This window comes from Electrophorus electricus, chromosome 11, assembly GCF_041902795.1.
Source record: "Electrophorus electricus isolate QZ-2024a chromosome 11, ASM4190279v1, whole genome shotgun sequence".
Taxonomy (NCBI): domain Eukaryota; kingdom Metazoa; phylum Chordata; class Actinopteri; order Gymnotiformes; family Gymnotidae; genus Electrophorus; species Electrophorus electricus.
The window spans coordinates 206,549-227,459 of NC_137507.1; the positions used below are offsets into that span (position 1 = coordinate 206,549).

The 20,911-nt window shown below is 43.4% G+C and overlaps 1 protein-coding gene across 1 annotated transcript in view; it reads right to left on the bottom strand.

Annotated features, from left to right (window-relative positions):
- Positions 1-20,014, bottom strand: part of septin4b (septin 4b) — a 39,819-nt gene extending 19,805 nt beyond the window's left edge. The window contains exon 1 of the mRNA XM_081723598.1: positions 19,779-20,014. The gene's annotated coding sequence lies outside the window, so the exon portion shown is untranslated. The remainder of the gene's footprint in view (positions 1-19,778) is intronic.
- Positions 20,015-20,911: the final 897 nt, after the last annotated feature.

A 20,911-nucleotide genomic window follows, 5' to 3' on the forward strand; every position in this document is an offset into this window, starting at 1 on the left:
AACGGTGCAACAACACAGACTTGATAATGCTAGCAACTGATCCAGGGAAAACAGGTTGTGTTGTGCAGTGTGATGGGTAACCCAACCCCCAACAGCAGTGGGGAGAGGGAGGCTGGGTTTTAGCTTGGTTCAGCTTTTCCATGGGCATCAGAAATCAGTTCTCTGGATACGTGGTTTTGGTATTAATCCTGGAGTGTCAAGGATGGTTTGATGTATGATCTCATTCAGTTATATATATATATATATGTTCTATATAACAAAAAACTAAACAAAAAAAATCCCACGACTATGCACACAATGACGCTCGCACTGATGGTCACCTCGATTGGTGATGAAATGTTTGCCACCAAAATATCAAGCTCAGAAAACTCCACAACAGCAAACCATTCAACCTGAGCTACCTGAGCCACCTGAGCTAATATTTGTTTTTATTTCATACATATTTGCATGTTGCAGCTTTTGACACGATCAATTTCACAGAGGCCAGTATTGTGATAATGATAACTAATGATATTACACATGCACATGCACAGCTGGGAAACATGTGCAGTGCTCAATGCATTGCTACAGCTCAGCAGTTTTGAGTTCTCATGTCAAAACAGCATGCCATCTCTCTCTAGACACCACAGAGGCATCGCCACCAGTGACATCAGCACAGACCATCTGCCAACCTGCAGAGAGCCCTACTCACCTGCCAGCAAGGCTGTGAGGTCATCTCCACTAGGAAGTCTCGTTCAACCTTCTGGTTGACGGAAACAAAGTCAGTAAGTTGTTGTAAGTAAGTATGTAGTTGTTGCCACTCTAGCTGCATATCAACTAATCTGCTGTGCCTACACAAGCAACCTCACTACCAGAGACACAGGCACAGAAACAGGCAGAGAGACAGGCAGATATGTGGAATTCTTCAGAATGCTAGAGACCTGTGGCCAAACCATGTAGCCATACGATGTTTCTGATGGATGGTGTGACTTCACTCACTATAATACAGATGGCTGATCCACACACACACACACACACACACACAAGCGCACACATGCACACACACACATACAGTGTGAGAGAGAGTGAAGGGTAGGCTGGGTGGGTCAAACTTGCTCGCATACAATAGACCAGGAAATACCAGCAGCAGTTAGGAATAAAGGAGAGGAAGTGAGGAGGAGGAGAAAGAGAAGAAAGAGGGAGGAGTGGACGAGGCTGATGGGAGGGCCTCTGCTAGCCAGGAAACTCAGAGCCTACAGACGTCCATGCCGTGCCCGGGTTAGATCATCTGAGACTACGGACTGGCATGTTTCAGTACTTGGCCCACGTCTCCAGGAGGAGCACGGCTACCTTCTCCAGTCCAAATAACTACAGCACAACATTTATGTCTCTGTGCAAAATATGGCATGTGCCCTCTCCCATTATTTAAATGAATTAATCATATACACCTAATAAAAAGACTTAATTCATGTTCTCAATTAATAATGAGAGTCTGTCACTAGAACGCAGATCCCACTTGCATATTAATCTCACAGCTACTGTGGGTTCAGACTGATAGGAAGTTCCGTCCAGATCTAGATTGTTTAAGCACAAAGTCGAGTGAGTGTAAACAAACCCAGTGGTGCATGCTGAGGGATGTCAATCACATATACGACAGAGCCACTGTCAGTCTCTAGAAACACACACATACATGTACACACACACACACACACACACACACACACACACACACACACACACACACACACACACACACTAGTAATAGATGTGGCTGTCCCAAGTGATTTAAACAAGGAATATGAGAAGTTGGAAAAATATCAGGGGCTTAAAGAGGAAACAGAGAGAATGTCGAAGTTTAACAGCAAGGTTTGCCACCGTGGTGATAGGAGAAGTGTGGTGGTGATAGGAGAAGCGTCATGGTGATGGGGAGTGTGTGGCTTCAGTGGTGATAGGAGGCGTGGTTCCAGTGGTGACGGGGGTGTGTGGCTCCAGTGGTGACAGGGGGTGTGGCTCCAGTAGTGACAGGGGGCGTGGCTCCAGCAGTTCTCAGCAATGACAACAACAATCTTAGTCCAGGAGAGCGTTGTGCTAGAAATAAATAAAAGTGCACCACACCCTCAAACTTCCAGACCTCCGGTAGAAGTGTGAGGAAAGACTGGAATGGTGAGACAGACAGGGTCAGTGTTAGGGAGAGACAGACAGGGTCAGGGTTAGGGTGAGACAGACCAGGTTAGGGTGACACAGATATGATCAGGGTTAAGGTGAGACAAATACGTTCAGGGTGAGACAGACAGGGTCATGGTTAGGGTGAGACAGACATGATAAAAATATTTTGGAAAGTGAGTGTTTCCTTCTGAGTTTTTTTTTTTTTTTTCATTAAAAACCATTCCCAGGGTAAAATCTTTCTAAACTTCTTTGACGTTGAGTGCTTTTTGTTATTCTCTCACACAGCTGCAGACAGGCAGAGGGTGGGACTCTGTCCATTGTGTAAGTCTTCCATCTGTAGGTCTTATTTGTGTTTCCGTGTGTTTGAAGTTCATTCATTCAAAAAACCCCAAAAACAAACAGAGGAGAGGGTTGGGAAACAAAAGTGTGTTCTTCTAGCCATAAGATCTCATAAGATAGCAATATGTTTTTGGAAAAACACACCCACACACACAGAGACCCCCCCCCCCCCACACACACAGACACAATCCTAATTAGACATGATCTTCTATGAGTTCACACTCCTCATGATATTTCAACAGTACTGGAGTCGAACTAGCCAACATTTATTGGCGTGGAACAGATCAGATGCATATTCACATGCCCCTGTGCTACGTTAGCCTGTTCCTGTAAGTCAGTAGATTCACCATGTCAGACTGGTTGTTGGGTTTTCGTAAGTGGACATGCTTGTGTGCCTGCAGGCATGTGTGCGTGCAGGCATGTAGCTGTACAGGCCTGTGTGCGTGCAGGGATGTAGCTGTACAGGTGTGTATGTGTGCTTGTGGGCATGTGTGTGTGCAGGCATGTGTGCGCGCTTGTGTGCGTGTGCATGCAGGTGTTTGTGCGTGCAGGCTTACAGAGATGAGAAACATGGAGTCACACAGAGATGTCACGGTTTGCAGAATTCATAGTTCCAGGTGCGAGTCAGCCAATAACCAGAGCAGTGTGACAGAAGCCAAATACACAATGGAAACACACAATGGAAAGACCAGCATAGTGTGGAGCCAACAGCAGGCACCACAGTTTACATATCTAAGCACCCCACTGAAAGACCAGCACTGTGGTCAGCTAAACACCCTACTGAAAGACCAGTACTGTGATCAGCTAAACACCCTACTGAAAGACCAGTACTGTGATCAGCTAAATACCCTAAAGAAAGACCAGTACTGTGGTCAGCTAAACACCATACTGAAAAGACTATGTGTCTGTTTCTCACCTCTGAGACCATCATCATGAACACAGGAGTTCTCCAGAGCTGTGTGTTAAGCCCTCTGTTGTTCACCCTGATGACTCATGATTGTTGTGCCAAGTACAACTTGAATCACATCATCAAGTTTGCAGATGATACCATGGTAGTGGGCCTCATCAGCAATGAAGACGACTCGGCATACAAAGAGGAAGTATATCAACTCGTCATCTGGTGCAACAATAACAACCTGTCACTGAATGTCAACAAGACAAAGGAAATCATTGTCGACTTCAGGAGGAAGCACATGGTACATACTCCACTCACAATCCATGATACTGCCATAGAGTTAGTGAGAAGCATCAAGTTTCTAGGGGTGCACATTACAGATCATCTGACATGGACTATACACACCACTTCCCTCATCAAAAAGGCACAGCAGCGCCTTCACTTCCTGCAAAGGATGAGGACAGCAAATCTTCCATCTCCTATCCTCTATCCTCTGTTCTATAGAGTTCGAGTTCAAGTTTGGTTTATTTGTCACGTACATAGTCATACATGGTATAACTCGCAGTGAAATGATTTTGTGAGTGCTCTGTCCAAACTGAGGAAAAGAAACAGGGGTACATAAGGAAATATATATATACAAAAATACAAAAAATATATAACAATGTATGTACAGTATATGCATAATATGTATATATACACAATGTACAATTCCAGTTTACAAATTTACAGATTTACAGTCACATGGTGGTGCTGGTCCCCACAGTTTATCAGTTGCCCTGATTCAGGGCCCAAAAGGCCTGTGGCAAGAAGCTCCTCTTCAGTCTCTCTGTATTGGTCTTCAGGGAACAAAAGCGCTTCCCTGACCCCAACAGAGAGAAGAGCCTATTGTTGGGATGGGTGGGGTCCTTCACAATCCTCCTGGCCTTGGTCTGGCACCGCTTGTAATAGATGGTCTGCAGGTCAGGAAGTTCCGTATGACTGATGCGCCCTGCTGAACACACCACCCTCTGGAGTGCTTGTCTGTCCTGCTTGGTGCTGTTCCCAAACCAGATTGTGATGTTCCCCGTGAGGATGCGCTCGATAGTGTAGGTGTAGAAGTTCCACAGTACCTTGGAGGGCAGTCTGAATCTCTTAGGCATCTGAGGTGGTAAAGACGCTGATGAGCCTTCTTTGCCAAGGAGTTGGTGTGGTGGGACCAGGACAAGTCCTGAGAGATGTGAATTCCAAGGTACCTGAAACTGTCTATGCTCTCCACCATGGTTCCATTGATCCTCACAGATTGGTAGTGCCGCTCCTGCTTCTTGCTGCAGTCCACAATCAGCTCCTTTGTCTTGCTGACGTTTAGGGGGAGATTATTTCCCTGGCACCAGTTTTCCAGGTGTTTAATCTCCTCCAGGTAGGCCTTCTCATCGTTGTCCGAGATCAGGCCCATGACGACAGTATCGTCAGCGAACTTCATAATGATGGTGGAGCTGGAAGTGGCTGCGCAGTCGTAGGTGTACAGTGAGTAGAGCAGGGAGCTTAGGACACAACCCTGAGGATCTCCAGTGCTGAGGGTGAGGGTGGATGCCCACCCATACTAATTGTGGTCTGTCTGTTAGGAAGTTGGAGATCCAGTCGCACAGGGATGTATGCAGTCCTAGATCCTCCAACTTAGTAGTAAGTAGGGAGGGGATGATAGTGTTAAATGCTGAACTGTAGTCGACAAACAGCATTTTAACATAATTAACCCTCCCTTTGTCCAGGTGGGTCAGTGTAGAGGCCCCATAGAGAGCATTCTGACCAGCAGCCTCCCAGTCTGGTATGGCAGCTGCACCGCCTCAGACCAGAAATCTCTCCAGAGAGTGGTGAGGACAGCAGAGAAAATTATCAGAACCTCACTTCCATCCATACAAGGTCTATACCTGTCACGCTGCCTCAGCAGAGCCTCCAAGATGGTCAGGGATCCCACCCATCCCGACCATAGACTGTTCAGCCTTCTGCCCTCTGGTAAACGTTACCACTGCATGCGGTGCAAGACTGCCAGATTTAACAAGAGCTTCTTCCCACAGGCCATTAGACTTCTCAACTCCCTTTAACAATACACACCACATTTATTTTATTTTACTTTATACCTAGAAACATAGAACTATTATGATCACTATTTATAACCCACACCCCCATCTTCATATGTAGCTACTTTGTGCAATAATTATAATGTTCTCTCTGTGAGCACCTTATCAACATTTTCCAGTGCTAAGTTACAATACCGGTTACACTGTGCAATAATCACTGGAACAATGTGAATAGTTTCTATATACAATGTGCAGTATTGTATTCCTATGTGCAATAATATGTGTATACTTGTACTATATATATATTTTTTTATATATTTATTTTGTATTTATACTGTCATGTCTCGTGCACTTACCTTTATGTATAGTGTATATTTGCACATCGGCGTTTGGAGAAACGCAACCTCGTTCAGCTATGCACTACTTGTATTTGTTGTATAGTCTGAATGACAATAAAGTGACTTTGACTTCTCCATTTTCATGCCTTAATACATTAAATTCTGCACACCTCCATCAAAGGCATGCTTGTGCATTTTGGAATTTATCTAATTTAATGCACTTATAGTTTCTGGAGTCTTCAAACCTGCATCTTTTACTGGCCAAATATCTGGTCCTTCATTGGAAAAGGCTGATAACAGCTGTGAGAAACATCAGCTTGTTGTGGTTCTGTAAAATATCACCTGTACATTCACTACTATTTTGGACCACACAACCCTTCTTCTCACATCCCTTACTGAAATAATGAAGTGATCTCATGAATGAAGCTCACGTGGTGTTCTGTGTAAGACTGGCTGCCACTGACATATGCGTGGAGATCATGAGGCTCACAGGAGTCTGTATGGTTTTCTGAGCTATGCAGTACATACACAAATGGAAGCCTAACCCCAATCCTAACCCCAATCCCAATCCTAACCCAAATCCTAACCCTAACCCCAATCTTATCCCTAACCCCAATCCTAAAGCTAACCCTAATCCTAACCCCAATCCTAATCCTATCCCTAATCCTAATCCCAATCCTAACCCTAAACCTAATCCTAACCCTAATCCCAATACTAACCCCAATCCTAAACCTAACCCCAATCCCAATCCTAACCCTAACCCCAATCTCAGTCATAACCCCAATCCTAAACCTAACCCTAATCCTAGACCTAACCCTAATCCTAACCCTAACCCTAACCCCAATCCTAACCCTAACCCCAATTTTAACCCCAATCCTAACCATAATCCGCCTGCAGAAGACAGTCACCCTGAGGCACCTTCATGCCATTACACCTTCAGCATGTCAGTAAGGGTGTCCAGGTAGGAAGGTAACATGATTACCAGCTAAAAGCTCTGAGAACAATTATTTGTCCAGACCAGCAAATTAAACTTATGCAACCTCCTTAAACCTCTGGAATTAAAAAAACAAACAAAAAAAAGATAGAAAGCTTCTGCAGTTTTAGGTAATAGAAAGTACATATTAAGCAGTGCCTGAATGACAGAGGAATCTAAAAGTGAGATTATGGTTAAGATAAGCAGGGGATGTAGAATCCCAGTCAGTTACCGTCCGGCAATAAATCAGTCATAGTTACTTTTATGGTTATCATGGTTACCTTTATTTTATTATTATGCAGATGCTGTAATTGGCCAAAGATGACCTGGGGTGGCCCAAGCATAAGTGGGTCACTTTCAGAGTTTGGACCTGGTTAACATCATTCATAAACCCAGGAAGACAAAGATCTGCCATCCTCACTGAGACCAAATGGCCCTTACAACAGGAAGAATGCAGGGACTGCTGTGTATCTGTACTGTAGCTGAGCTGGCACTGTTTGGACTCAGTTTGTGGTAAATTTCTGTGGTAAAGGAATTCAGCTCTGCCTGGCAGCACTGAAACAATTTCAGTCTGGATAAAAACAGGATAAAAAGCAAAACAGCAACAGTAAAACCTTTTTCCGCACACTCAGGCTAGACAGGAACCTTTTACTTTATCTGAAAAACAGCCTGAATTTCCTCCCATCAGTAACAGTGGGGAAAGTGTCTTTTGGAAATGGTCCTCGTCTGTCTGGTGGGATCATCTGCTGACCCATTAGGGCACTATACTGTTGCTGATTCCCAAATAACAACTATGAGCAGGTGTCATGTTTGACCAACGCAGTCTTAATTCCCACATTAGTTTTGTAACCCCTGTGTGTTCTTTACAGGCCTAAAGGTGATGAGCTTTGCAAGATGTCACTGTGACTTGAAGAGGGGTGAATATGTTGGTGTTTTAGACTGAGAGCCTATGTTGATGTTCTGTTGGTTGATGTTTCTTCACATGGCCGTGCTACAGGCAAGCAAGCTTGTCTAACCATTCTGACACAGCAGCCCTGCTGAACCTCCTCTGTGTGCTGGCTGTGAGCAAGAGGCAGATGTCTAAGACAGTTGATGAATGGGGCAGGAGAACACTGACACAGAACTACGCAGTGTGGTTTTCCAGACTGAACCACTGGCCACTGGACCACTGACAACTATGTTTATTTGAGAGGCGAGATATGTTTCCACAGGCATATTCAACATTTAACCTTTTAACCTAAAGTAAACAGCATGTATTTGAAAGACCTCAGTGAGACTGGGATTGCTTCTCTTTCCACAACAGGCTCTTTTGGCATTTTCACTTAAGTATAACCACATTCATAATTTACTTTTTTTGGGGGGTGGGGGGAATTTTCAGTTCCAGATCATGGTTGTAATAATGTACAACCTAACTGGGGAAACATATATCTTTACACTCTCTGATAAAACATCTAATTTCTAAAACATCTAACATCTAAAGCATTTTAATATAGCATGGTCATGGACATCTATCAGGTATTTCCAAAACACTACCACTACCACACTCTCATGACTGGCGTCAGCTCGCTAATGGTTGTTGTGGTCATATAACCCTGTCAGGACTGGCTAATGGCCACTGTGGTCAGAAACCCTGTCAGGACCGGCTGACAGGCACTGTGGTCAGATAACCCTGTCCAGTGTTAGTGAAAAGCCTAACTCTAACCCCTTTCTCAAACGCACAGAGACCCCAAAGCAAATTGACCACCAGAATCACTACCAAGATTCAACCAACAACAGTTAACTGATGAGTGTGAAATAAAAAAAAACACATCATACAGAAAGAAAATTTGGATATTAAAATATGAACCCCTTGGGCCAACAAAAAGATCTAAATGAATTGTTCACATTGGATAATGTTTTATCACAGAAACGGGTAAATGAGAAACTGTAGGTGCTACTGGTAACACTACTCCTGTTCCAGCTCTTACTGAAAGGGCTTCATTATGGCTGAAGCCACCAAACAACCCAACACCAAACACCAAACAGCCTAACACCAAACACGAAATGGCTGTCAGCCTGCTGGAGCAATTTTTTTGTACTATGGAAAAATATATAATTTTTTACCAAGCCTTGCTACTGAACAATACAGAAAGGTCTTCCAGACAAAATAAAAGTCATGAGGACTGAGGAACGTTTCTCTCCCGTTTAGTTTTGTTTGGTGTCTTTTCACAGGTTTTGGAGTCTCCAGGTTTGTAAATCATATGCTTGTATATCATATGCTCATATAATGTAATCATTATTATACATTGTACAATAGTATGTTAATAAAATACATTATATTACAATAATATCACTCTTTACTATCCTATGAAAAATACCTCTGCTACCATGTATATGGTAGCACCACATTGCCTTCTATGTTTCCTATTAAAAACAGCAAACAAATAAGCTTATAGAAAATCTCTCTAAACGACAATTCAGCATAACGTGCTTTTGTCCTCACAAACAGGCCAATTCACTCTTGTGCTATGCCAAGAGTTCTTCTGGGAACATTCCAGAGCTCCTGCTCTAGTTTCTACAGAAACATGTGTGAGCGAAGCTCTCGATCAGCCAGAACCCTGAGAAATATCAACAAAAAACACTCAGCCAGATCCTTTTAGATGTTATTGTACAACTGGAACTTCCTGTGTGGTTAAAATACATAAATATCTTTTGTTTTGGGTCAGTTACAGTACTGTCGGTCTCTCAGTTCCACACAAGAATCCCAACCGTGAAGTCATGTGACACTGTGCTTTGTTTAGGAATTCATGTGTTCCACATCCATTGTCTTTGCTCAGTTATGTAGCTAACACAACACTGTGGAATTTCATCCATACTGCAGCTCTCTCCCATCAACCGTAGCTGCAAGGAGCCGACATGCTGCTACCAGTGCAGTGGAGAGCTCAGATTCATCACTAAACTACTGTGATTTTGCACATCATTGTTAGTGAGATGAAACTGGTTTAGATGCGAGAAAGCCAGAACAGACTCACAGCTATAAATACGCTGAAACTCCCAGCAGTAACTGGTTCAGTGAGTCTGCCAGGACTGTGGTGAGAATGTAGTCGACACACTTCTGACGTGTTTCTCACATCACATTCATAATGCTCATTTACACAGTATGAGAGCTGGATTCAGGCATGCTCTCTGTACACATGCTCCACGATAAAGCACACTACGAAGTTACTGTGAAGTATTGTTGAGTTTGAAGAAGTGTCCATGTAAAGCCAAAGTGAGACCAGACATGGTTTATATTTTTCTTATATTTTATGTTTTCTTACAATTAAGGTCATATTTGAGAAGAAAACACTGGACCTGACTCAGCTTTGCCATGGAGAGCAAGTCTCTTTACTGTCTGTGGTGTCCTCAGATTGTGTGATGTCTGTGAGGAGAGAGAGACAATGACATGCAAGCACATGCACACACAAGGGTGTATGTCCTCAGGAAACATTGTCTCCCGAGTGCTGAAGATGTAGGTGGAGTGATGCTTGCTACTTTATTTTGATGTCCAGGGCCTTATGAGGAAGAGAGTGATGGACTTCCTCTCCAAGCATGGCCCTACACTGCTGTTCTCTGCAGGCAGCCATGTCTTAGCACAACACCAAGCAAGTGTAAAACTGTACCCTCCCCTCATTAATAAGTGAACACAGCACTGGGCCCCTGTGATCATGTACACCAGCACACACAAGCAGTCAGAGTAGCAGGTGCTCGCTTGGGAACAGACTGATACCACGCAAGGAAAAACACTACAGCCGTTGACACTGCAGTATGTTTGGTTGTATCTGAGCTTTTCAGGATGAATACAAGCTGTACTTCCTGAACCACTGAGCTTACAGTAACTGGAGAGAGCATATCTACTGCTCTGATTAAGGGCAGTTGTTGTGTGATCTTACCATTTGGCTTTAGTCATTTGTCCAGGCACACCAGTGTAACTGAATTAGGGCTCCAGTTCCAGTCAAGTGCACCCGTGGTCTGGATCCATTTAAATCTCCAGACTGCCATATGAAATGTGGCCTCCAAGTTCTAATATAGGCTTGTTTGTCTTGGCTGCTCTGTCTTTGTGTCTAGGGTTAGGCTTAGAGTCAGGGTTAGCCCTTATGGTTAAGGTTAAGCCTAACCCTGTGTGTGTAGTTCTAAAGTCTCTTTCACTTTGATATGACTGGAAACCTCCAGCACAGATGGAGCTCCCCTTTAACCAGGTAAGGTGATGTGTCCAGTGATGGTGAAAGGCGCATCCACACAGTCTTTATTAGGCCAAAGAGCAGGTAACTGAGCAGGTAACACAAATGTGTGTAACAAGGTTGTGTAACATGATCTGGGAACAGAGCTGCTCGGCGGGGGGGTGCCCCTGTCCTTTGATCCTCCAATGAAAGGCACATGTTGGGGCCCTACATTATAGCTCATCTACCTCTACACACACACACACACACACACACACACACACACCACTTATTTTAAAGTGATTTTCCACTAAACTTTACGACTGAAGATAAATATGGCCATGTCAAACTTTTGTTTCACAAAGAGACAAAAAGTGCGCACATTTGCATGGTAAGCATGTATGCACATGCACACACACAAACACACACACACAATTCCTTTTAAACAGGTGAACTGAATGAAACTAGATGTTTCTCTTTCCTCCCTGAACAGGAACCATCTGTAATGGTTTTAGTACAGGTCAGAGACGCCTTCAGCCCACAGTCAGCACAAATGTAGCTGCGATTAAATCGGACAATAATCCGTCTTATATGAACTACAGAGTGAGTTTATGGGTCATCACAATTATTCATCTTGATCCAACAACGCTGAATCTCAAACACACTGATTGTGTAAGTCTGACTAAAAACGAAGGGGAATCAAGCTTGATGAGAGATCTCTGCCATAACTACAGATATGTGATCATTCAGTCAGTGAGTGTTTACAGACGACAGAAGTACATGTTTCTGTTTGGCTGGTTTGGCATGTCAAACATGTTTGAGCACTATTTATTTATTTATTTGTTTATTTATTTATGTCCATGAAAAAAGATTCTTAGTCCTTAGAGGAAGGCAGGCTAGCCAAAGTACTGGGGACCAGGTGCATTTTATAGGTTATTTTGGTGTGTTTGTGTGTGTATGCATCTATGCGTGGGTCCGTGTTTGTGTGTGTGTGTGTGTGTGTGTGTGTGTGTGCGTGTGTATGTCTGTGTGTATGTCTCTGTGTCAGTCTCTATGTCTGTATGTGTGTGTGTGCGTGTGTCTGTGTGTATGTCTCTGTGTCAGTCTCTATGTCTGTATGTGTGTGTGTGTGTGTGTGTGTGTGTGTGTGTGTGTGTGTGTAAGAAGAATGAGAGGTGTCTGATGTGATGGTTGGCTCGGGTTGCCAGACACACAGTGTGTCATCTGTGATCATGTGACCTGTGATCATGTGAGCTGCACAGCTGGTTCCTGTGCTTTCAAAGCTTCTGAAAGGCAGTTTCCTATTTATTTCCTATTTTCCTATTTTACTGTTTCATAGCCATTGGCTGAGACACAGATACTGCTGAGAGAGAGAGAGAGAGAGAGAGAGAGAGAGAGAGAGAGAGAGACAGAGAGAGAATGATAGAGAGAGAAAATGGTCTGGACAGCACGGGTTCATATTCTAGGCTCAGTGAAGATGCATGAAAAAGGAAATTGCACCATAATGTCATCATACGCACTATACGAACATCATCATACATGGTATATGAACGTCATCATACATGGTATACGAACGCCATCATACATGGTATACGAACGTCATCATACATGGTATACGAACGCCATCATACATGGTATATGGTATGACTTAACCTTCATCTCACTGTACTGCCTGACTGTTGTGAAGACTAATCATAGCAATGCCAATCAAAACTTCAGAGCGGTTTAACTTCACCGTGAATTCACGGAGTACGTTCACCTAGCTTGCTTCCATGCTTGCTTGCTTATTGCCTGTATTGATTTCTTTCATTCCATCTATTGATTGTCTTAGATGTTTAACTCAGACTCTTCACTCCAGCTCCTCCTCACACACTAGAGTTCCAGGTTTTACACAGTAAATGCTTGAGACGTACAAGTTGGTTACCTCTTAAAAGCTACAAATCTGATATCAAACAAACATTAAAAAAAAAAACAAGTGAATTATCTGAATCACTGGCAGACATTTACTCACATGTTCTACTTGTGATGATTTTTCCCTTCCATGTTGAAGGACTAGTTTGACCAAAATGAGTTTATCATTTTAAAGGCATGTGAATGCTTGAAAGCTGGTACCATGTTCTCATTTGCACGAGGAGATTTGTTATTTATAATTATTAATTAATCTTATTACTGGCCATATTATGCATGCGCTTCTGCTTAATGAAGGAGGTAAGAGAGCAAAATATGACCTGCTGTCACACTTTATTAAAACTGTGGAACACGCGCCATGAGTGTCACACCAATAATTCACCAATAAATAACCTCTCCACATAAATATGAACCTCTCCACACTACATTTTAAAACCTCTCTATATCAATATAAACCTTTCTACATAAATATTACATTTTGAAAAAGAAATACCTGAAATATCTGGTAGGGAGAAAAAGTAGGTACCTAAAGTTCTCTTAAGCTGTATTATGCATAAATTCTGTTTAGAAATGAAATCAGAAAACATTTGCTGTTGAATCATATTTCTGCAGGGCAGACCTGTGCTTTGGACACACACTCTGACCTGTGCACATATTTGCCTGGCCTGAGGTGACAGTGAAGCCCCTCATCTTCTATGACCCCTGGGGTCAATAACTCCAGGTGACCTTTATTTCTCACAAATGGACAGCCTGTGTTAGCGTGGTTAAGCACGAGCACTTTGCTGACAAGAGAAATCTGAACATCGTCATCAACCACCATACTGTGTCACAGGCCTCCCACTGCTCTCTGAAAACTTCAAATGGCCCTGAATTAAAGGTTAAAGGTAAGAGGTAAAAGGTAAGAGACACAAGGTAGAAATTGTGAAATGAGTGGGAAAAAAAGTAACAAACAAACAAACAGACAGACAAACTGACACATCCACAGGCAGCCCAACTCAACTAATGGCCTCATAATGTCTAACTTTAGCTGAGATAGCAACCTCGTGTTAAAGTGACACAGCTGAGCACACAGGACGTGGTACTTTCAGACATCTTGGAGGATGGAGACTTAAATGAGAGTGCCTGTGGTTAAGAGTGAGGTCACCATCTGTGGGCTGCTTGACTGCACCCATGTTGTTTGTGCCCTGTCCCACCGTAGCGAGAGGGAGGAAACCACAGGACTAGGGTTACACACATGCACGCGCACACACATGCACGCGCACACACACACACACACACACACACACACACACACGCATAAACACACACTGCGTACACACTACGCACACACACACCCCCACACACACCCTTAAGCAAAAGGGTGCCAGTGATAAAGTATAGCCTAATGCTGTCTTTCAAAACTAAATCTCAAGTAAATATGTATGACATATGTCACTTAGCACTTTGGACAATAGCATGTAGTTTTACAATCAAGCACCTTCACTTTCACAAAAAGGTAAAAGATTCTGATGTTATTTTAAGCATGAAAGTCAAACAAGTCCCTGTGAAAGCCTTTAAATCCTAGTTCTTCCAGTTTAGCCACTCTGTTTGGCAACACCCTCCATGAGCTCAAACACAGATGCAGGACACACCAACATGAGAACACAGCAGGGACAGCCTGCTGTGTCTGATCCCAGATCAGACTCAGGTTCAGTCTATCCATCTGGCCTTGAACTAGGGGTCTGCATAACACTGTTCTCAGTACTGACTCCCCTTGACATCAGACTGGACTAACTCTCTCAGTCAACAGTGAAAGAGAAGAAGTTCAGCTCAGCTCTTCAGAGGGAAGCTGAAGGCCATATCGCAAATCCTCAAAGAACCTCAGGTGTGGTGAACACACACACACCACAGGTGTGGCACCTGCATTGTTTTATGAAACAAGACCAGCTGGGTTCACCAAAAACCAAACCCATCTATGAAGAGCAGCGTGAAGAATGAGACCAATGCCGAAGGCAATGTTGGAGGAATGAGAGCGAGTCTGCTGTTCATGAGAGACACACACCACTACACCACCAGATGGCTGAAACACATAAGAACAGCGGCTTACCTCATCATCTGTCCACAGTGAGGAATCGGGTACACGATGGTGTAGCCATCAAACCAACACGCACCAAGGACATATGGGATAAAGATGGGGGTAAGGAGAGACAGAAATAAGTTCAAACTTATCATTCAACTTTTTATTCAATTCATTCATGCCAATAAGACACACATTTTTGTACCTTTTTTTCTTTTAATAACTGTACTTCAATGCTGCGAAATTTTCTGATCTCAGATTCCTGATCTCAGATTTCTGTCCTTAGATTTCTTATCTCAGACATGCTGTGTAAGGTGTAGCTTATAAACAGGAAAGCCCTTTTCACAGAGTGGTTTGATTCATCTACAACAGGAGAGCCAATAATTATGCAGGGAACTTGGTAAACCAGTTGTTCACACCTCAGTATCTATTTTAAACTGTAGATGTGGAATGCAAACACATGAGTGAGTGAAAGTCAGTGTGAGGGAGCACAAGGCATAAGAGATGTGATATCTCTGAACTGTGTGCTCCTGCGTGCACACGGCGTGGAGATGTAATGTAATGTATCTGGAAGTGTATCTGTGTGCACTATGTAATGAGTCTGTGGTCTCCAGTTCCACATTTATACCGTAAGCCAGTCACAGAATTCCAACCAAGCCATGCAGTCATGTGTAAGGCTTCACAAGCAGAGCTCGGACGTTCCTAACAATCCGTCTGTTGAAGTGTCCTGGACAAGTGCACACACAGAAGGACGAGGCAGAGGTTTGGGCACAGATACACAGATGCAGTATCCTGATAGGATTAGTTTTCATTTGCAGATAATTCAGATGTGAACTCTTCTGAATGGCAGCCATGCGGCTCAGACAGCATCTAGACATCGATTTGTGCCACTTTGCTGCAATTCTCCAGCTCGCTGACTACAAAACAAGCGAAGAGCAACAGTCCAGCAACGTGAACTTCCCAAAAGTTAGGATGATTCATTCACCTTTCACAGGTGTGTGTGTGTGTGTGTGTGTGTGTGTGTGTCACTCTCACTCTCTCTCTCTCTCTCTCTCTCTCTCTCTCTCTCTCTCTCTCTATATATATATATATATATATATATATATATATATATATATATATACACATACACACACACACACAGTATACATACGCACATGGTTATTGCAAATATGAACTGTACATTGAACTGGCTACAGTATGAGAGGAGTTTATTAGTTTAATAAGGCTGGTCATGTCTGATAATATAGAAAACAATGACAGTTTGGCAACCAGGCTTACTGAATACTACTGTGACCAATTCCTTGGCAAGTTACTGACTGTATAGTAAATGCCCATTTTCTCCTCAGAAGTGAGAATACAGAAGAGGCGTAGCAATATCTTGGGTCAGAACCAGTCTGTTTCATTGGTCAGAACCAGTTATCCAGTCTGTTTCATTGGTCAAAACCAGTTATCCAGTCTGTTTCATGGGTCGGAACCAGTTACCCAGTCTGTTTCATGGGTCGGAACCAGTTACCCAGTCTGTTTCATGGCTCATATCCAGGTATCCAGTCTGTTTCATCGGTCAAAACCAGTTATCCAGTCTGTTTCATCGTTCAAAACCAGTTATCAGGCCTGTTTCATTGGTCAAAACCAGCAACCCAGACAGAGAGAGAAAAAGAGAAATAGAGAGGCGTTATTGTTAGTGGACCACGCCACAGCACAGTGATAGCTACAGGACCGGATGGTTACTTTAAAATGTATTCTGTTACAGATTAACTAAACTCACTCAGGATCATGTGTTACAGATTACCTAATCTGCCTCAAGATCCTGTTATAGATTATCTAAACTCCCTCAAGATCACGTTATAGATGACCTAATCACCCTCAATATCCTGTGTTACAGATTACCAAAACTCGTTCAACCCCTTCACTCGATCAAAACCATTTAAAGTGGGCAATCCTTTTAAGATGTTATATGATCCTGTTAGCCTGTTAGTAGCCAAGAAGTTATACTGCATCATTAAAACCATGACCCCAGTGACCTACACTATTAAACCATGACTCTAGTAACCTATATTATTAAACCATGACCCCAGTGACCTATATTATTAAACCATGACCCAGTGACCTACACTATTGAACCATACAATCACCACCATGGGACACAAATCCTATTAAAACATTTCACCATGTATTCTGTAGGGACCTGAGAAAAGCACAAATATGTCATGCAGGGCAGAGTTGGGTGATGATGATGCCGTGGAAACAGTTAATAAATCACAATTCATACCAATACATTTATATGAACATTTGAATTTGAGTGGGGAGGAGAGGGAGAGGGAGAGAGAGGGAGAGAGAGGGAGAGAGAGAGAGAGAGAGAGAGAGAGAGAGAGAGAGAGCGAGAGATGCAGATGGGTACTCAGTAGGTTTACTCAGTAGCTTCTTTATACTTGTCCACCTGCAGGGTTAATCTGAATCCTCTGCAAGTGTGGCCAGCACCATCGTGGAAGTGTTGTTAGTCACAGCAGATAACCCAGAGTGTGACGTATAACCTAGAGTGTGACGTATAACCCAGGGTGTAATGTATAACCCAGAGTGTGACGTATAACCGAGGGTGTAACGTATAACCCAGAGTGTGACGTATAACCCAGAGTGTGATGTATAACCCAGAGTGTGACGTACACAGAGAAGGTCACATGACCATATCATCTTTAGTGGTCAAAAAGCATCTTTTCAGGGAGGAAACAAATATAATAATAATAATAATAATAATAATAATGCATACTTTAATCTGGGATTGGTTTCCTATTTCTGACACTGAAAACTGCTCCTGTATTTTGGATGGTCTTGTAGATGACATGGTAATATTTCAGTGGGTGTGTTAATAAGCCTTTTTAAAAAGGATCAGTGTTACACATTTTTCACCATGACTATATTTCTACTGCCCATGATGGAGATGGCTGTGGTGTATTCAGACATGTTTGACTGGCACTGACCCTTCGTGAGCGATTCATTCATGTGCTTAATGAAAGGAGTTCACTAGAACGTGAGAAAAGTGCCACTGAGGTCACTGAATCTGAGGTCAATCTTAATCTAATATTCACAGTGATTTGCTCAGTACATCACATGGCTCACGTAGTTTGATTTCTTATGAATGAAGTTGACAAAAGCACCATCCTCTGTCCCCAAACTTTGTCATGTTGACTCCTGACACCCTGCTGTCATCACACATGGTTGTTCACTGCTCATGTGCAGTCTGGATCTTTCCCAAGAATGTTCCAATCCAGAGAGTCTTCTTGGGCTGGTCTCTCTTACGCAGTGATTCACATGAAGCAGTAGGTCGGTCTCACCCTGCACGACGCCCATTGTCCTGACTGAGCACTGGGGCCCAGCCAAACAGTCGCTGCAGTGTAAAACTACTTCAAACAGTCACTGCAGTGTAAAACTACATCAAAGTCCCTCGGTGCCCCTCAGCCCTGTAGAGTGGAGGGTTTGTCTGTTACTTGAAACAGGTGGGGAGAAGGCAGACAGGGAGCTCCACACTACTGATGTAGTTCATGGTGTGCAGGTTTTTGCATGTATACCCTTCACACAGTAAATAAAGGATACCATGCCAGAAAATGAAAATATATATACTTATCCATCACTGTTGTGTGACGGTCTCAACTCTGTGCATCTAAGCATTAAACCAAACAGGCAGGCAGCCTCTCTGACCAAGTAAGAAAAGCAAGTCTGTGTACAGACAGGTGCCATGTCCTCTCCAGCTGTGAGGAGGGCATCACTGTCCATCCGCTGGGAGTGCCGTGGACACCTCTCTGAAAGACTGGACAGTCAGGCAGACCTAGAGCAGACTGAGCAGCTGGTCAGTCCGGCAGATCTAGAGCAGACTGAGCAGCTGGTCAGTCCGGCAGATCTAGAGCAGACTGAGCAGCTGGTCAGTCCGGCAGATCTAGAGCAGACAGAGCAGCTGGTCAGTCAGGCAGACCTAGAGCAGACAGAGCAGCTGGTCAGTCAGGCAGATCTAGAGCAGACAGAGCAGCTGGTCAGTCAGGCAGATCTAGAGCAGACAGAGAGGCTGGACACTTCCAGTCTTGTTTATTAGTTCCAACATAATATTGTTGATGGCAGCACAGCCTGGTCTCAACTATTTCTTCTAATCCTACTTCTATTCCCTAACAAGCCCTAAAGCCTAACAGCCCTAACCACTAACCCTAAACCACAAGCCCAAATTTTAGTTATTGAGTCATATGCAAATACAAATACATAATCATTACTGCACACTTAATGCCTGCAGAATATTCTTTTAGTTATTAATTTATTTTTAAGGCGATTTGAAACACTAAATGAAAAGTCGCCTCCAAAAATGCAGTGTCCCCTGTGTAAATACACAACTATGAGAGATCATGACTGTGGCCTTATTCTGGATCTCTGGTGGGAATTGTGCCTACGTAGGCTATTGCATTTTTTCTTCAACAAAAAAAAGTCATCTGTATTCTATATATAGTAAAATATGGCAAAAGCCATATCTCTATAACCACTGTACTATAGTCCAGAGAAGGGTATTATTCAGTCATATATTTAGGCGACTGGAGCCTATATGGGTTGAGAATATGTCTTTTTCCAGTCGAATATTACTTTACAATTACGTGCCGCTAAGGTTAATGTTATTGTAACCTCCAAGGTTTTTAAAATATGACAAAGTAACATGTGCCGATCATGTCGCTGAAACAATGAATGAAAAAGAATGAAAAGGCGTTGTAGTGTCCGGCGCGGCACGGGCCCCGGGACGGCTGCGCATTTCACACAGGGTACGAGGCACGCGCACAATGCCCCGTGTCGCGTGGAAACTACAGCAGTATCTTGAACTGAAGGCTTGTATGACATCGTTTCGCAATAAACGCAGTACTCACCGTAGCTGAACGGAGCAGTCCTGAGGCGGTTGTTCACGGGCGAATTTTCCATTTGAAAGCCTGTTTAAACAGCTCGCTTATCGAGTGTTCGTGCTCGTTTGGAGCTTGGAGCAATATCCCCGTGCAGAAGTATGGCGAGCAGCACCAGACGGGATTAAGCTGCGTGTCCGACCTATTAGATCGCGCACAAACGCAGCCGCTTCCTGCGACGTCGCTCCGATGCTGAGTGTGTGCATGCAGACTGCAAGGAGCATTTTAAACGCAGATGCACGCGGCATTGGCGGAGCGCAGTGACGTCATAGCCCCCGGATAAAAACAACTGCACATGGATGCGCAGAGCGCATGGGCCATCATTATATCGTTGTCTGTCGCTGTAATAGCCTAACGGATTTATTTAACAGGTGATATATAACAGAATATTCAATTTTAACAGAATAAAAATCAAATCGCAAAAAACTCTGCTTTTCCGATTAGAAGCACGTCACTAAGCCTGCCAGCACGCATTAGTCTCATGTTTATGGCGCTCTTTCCAGCGATCCCGCCTTTCACTCTACATGTTTTTATTTACCGTAGACAGATTTAATTCCACAAATTTTAAGACTAAAGTCGCCTCTCTTCATTCCCTGATAATATGCACACTTTACATCTGTTCAACAGATATTTATTACAACTGCAAACCCTACCAGGGTAGGTCACCGGAGCAGAGGTCACGCATCAGGGTATGTGCACTCTGGGAGCTGGAATTCTGTCCCCCTGTATTGTGCAGGACTGGCGTCTAATTCACTTAGTAACGTAGCGCAACAAAGACAGACACGGATGCGGAAGCACTTGGAATCATTTCTGAAACTTACATTATTCAAAAGAAGAATGATTTACATAATTGTTCAGTGACGTGTATAATGTCCTGCGGATGGTATTCAATAATGTCTCGCCTGTCTATGCTGACGGTGTTCAATAATGTCTCGCCTGTCCATGCTGACGGTGTTCAATAATGTCTCGCCTGTCCATGCTGACGGTGTTCAATAATGCCCTGCCTGTCCTTCCGGACGGTGTTCTGTGGTTCAAAGTTGCATCGTGCACCAAACCAGCACGTTAGTGACTCTCCTTCAGTTCATTGTTTCTGCTATATTTGG